The 2822-nt window shown below is 36.8% G+C and overlaps 1 pseudogene; it reads right to left on the bottom strand.

Annotated features, from left to right (window-relative positions):
* Positions 1 to 1324: 1324 nt before the first annotated feature.
* On the bottom strand, positions 1325 to 2146 carry LOC116900920 (annotated as a pseudogene).
* Between the last annotated feature and the right edge of the window lie 676 nt (positions 2147 to 2822).

Consider the following 2822-nt stretch of genomic DNA (forward strand, 5'->3'; position numbering starts at 1 on the left):
TGGATAGTATTTAATATAGAGACTCAGATGAGTCAAAGTGCTAAGAATAACTGCAACATACTCATACTTATCCTTAATGGCATATTGAGGGTAAAATCTCCCCACATGCCTAAGGAATATCTCACTACATGATGAAGAATAAAGAACCAGTGGACAGCAACGAATTTGGGAAATAGTGAATTCTGGACATGATCATTGAACTTGCCAATCATCCCTGTTGCTAACTGTACAAGACAGGTATACAAGTAGATATGTCACTATTTCTTTATACTTTAGGGAGAGGCTGCTGTCTCCCTAATCCTCACTGACATGGGATTAGCAGGTAATGGTTGCTGGGAAATAAAGTGACATTCTCTAAACTCCTTTACACATTGGTAAGCTGCCATGTTTCAGGAAACACTGTGTGATTCACTATCACGGAAGAAAAGGAAAATTAACTCACTGAGTTAAAAAGAAAAGATAACAAAAAGCAAAAGAATATGGAAAAGGATTTGCAGATGGAGGGGAATTGTTGGAAACAAAATATACAATTACCATACATTTTTCAGAAATAAAGGAAAAGCAGCATTCTCTGGAAACAAAGGAATGGTAATGTAATCTGAAATGATGTTTACATTACGTTTTTGAAAACTCTCAAAAGTGAAGGTGAAAATAAAAGAAATTTTATCATAATTTAAAAAACACAAAAACCCCAAAAATTATGGACATAGGAAAGAAAACACTTAAAACAAGCAGATTATACTAGCATAAATACATCCTTACCCATTGCATATATACTTGGAAGAAAATCTTGAATCAATACAGGTAATAAAGCTGGAGGAAGAAGAAAGCACGGATTTATCGGAAAAGAAATAGTTCACGAGTATAGACATTTCCTGGAAACTAGGGAGTTTGTGAATAGAATTAATTAAAATAGAAAAAATGAGAGTAAGATATGGAAAAATTATACTAATAAAATGGAATTGAAGACAAAATGCATAAAATGTGGCAAGTGAATTAAGCATAGAGTAAAGTAAATAGTTTAACCAAGAGAGACATCTCAGTCTCCTGTCTGTTTTACTAGATAATGTTAAATGAGAAACCACATAAAAGTGATGTTGGATTAGAATGGGATTTCATTCAGTTTTACCATCTTCATTGCTTCTTGCTCAGATGGCAGTCATCTACCCTTCTCCTGAGGAAGATCCAATATCGTAATTGCAACTGAGGAGGTCAGAACTTCATCACTCATAACATGTTATGAAGGCAGTCATGCTCAAGGACCACAGCTGCAAACAATGACCTGGAGTTGTTTTGCATGTCTTTAACAAAGATGAGTATCATCTTAGCAGCTGGGCCACTCTAAGCAAGTAGATTTTTGTTGGGTATAAATCACTGTGGGAGGTAAATGTGTATGTTGGAAGCAGTAATAAACTCCCAAATCCTCAGGCTCTACTCTGCTGATCTTGAGGGTGAAATCCATCCCTGACCCACTGCCACTGAACCTGTCTGGGACCCCAGAAAATCGGTTGGAAGCCAGGTAGATGAGGAGCTGTGGAGACTGGCCTGGCTTCTGCAGGTACCATGATAAATATGTGTTTCCATTACTATGTAACAAGGCTCTGACTAGACCTGCAAGAGATAGAGGCTTGATTTCCAAGGCTTACAGGCAGGGAGACTGGAGTTTGTGTCATCACAACATCACCTGTGGAAGCTGAAATAATGAAAGAGAAGTATGAGACTTATGAACATATTCTAGAACACTCTGTAATTTCTTTCTCCTTTTTTGATATTTAGTTCAATAGAGGTTTATTTTACCATATATTAATTTACGCACTATAATTTTCTCTTTAACAAAATAAGTTAATTGAAACTTCTAATAAGTTTTTAGACATAATTTATATCACTTCAATCCATCTATTTCACAGTTTGTTTCTATAACTTGCGTTCACTCACATCTGGATCCTCCCTCTCACAGTCGTGCAACAAATAGGCCACACCTTTGTGTATAAGACCTGTCTGTCTTTTCATACATGTGCAGAACACAAGTTATCATTAGTGCCACCCAGGGCTCAAACTCCCTACCAATTCTCCTTACTTAATTTTCTCTGTCCTTACCAGGAATCCCCAACAACAACAGCACCAAGAGGTGAACAGGAAACTTCATCTTCAGGACACAGTCTGAGGAGACTGATCAGGCAGAACATAACTACTGAGCTTTTATCTGATGTGATCAAGCGTGGGTCCTCCCTAGGGGGCAATATGCAAAGGAGCAAGTAAGTGTTGCAGTATAAATAAAGGGAAGAATTACACAGAATTCTCATGACTGCAAAAATCAAATGAAATACCATCCACATCTGGGGTGATGATAGGAAAAAATAATGTTTGATGGGAAAGAACATGCTAAAAATGGTCAATCTGAACATCATAGATACTTAATAAGTACTATATTACAAAAATGCACAAGGGGGTGGAGGAAAATGAAGGGATCCCTTTTTGATTATTCCGCATGTGCTGAGTAACTATGCTTTTGTCATCTTCATCAATGTCGTGGAAAAATGTTTAATTTTCAGAATAAAAAATATAGACGTTAGAAACTGCAATTGCTATGTTTTGTTGAATCTAACAGATTGATGTCCACAGTGTTTGTACAAATTCATACTACTACCATAAATAGAGGAGTGTTCCCCTTGTGGCAAAACCTCTCCCGCATGAACTATCTCATCAGTTTTAATCTGAACTATGCTTTGGAGTATAAGCAGGAAACCTGAGCAGATTAGGTCCATGAACATGTGAGATCTTTTCATCTTCTGACATCATTTTTAAGTTCTTCCTTCAGAGAC

This window comes from Rattus rattus, chromosome 5 (genome assembly GCF_011064425.1).
Source record: "Rattus rattus isolate New Zealand chromosome 5, Rrattus_CSIRO_v1, whole genome shotgun sequence".
NCBI lineage: Eukaryota > Metazoa > Chordata > Mammalia > Rodentia > Muridae > Rattus > Rattus rattus.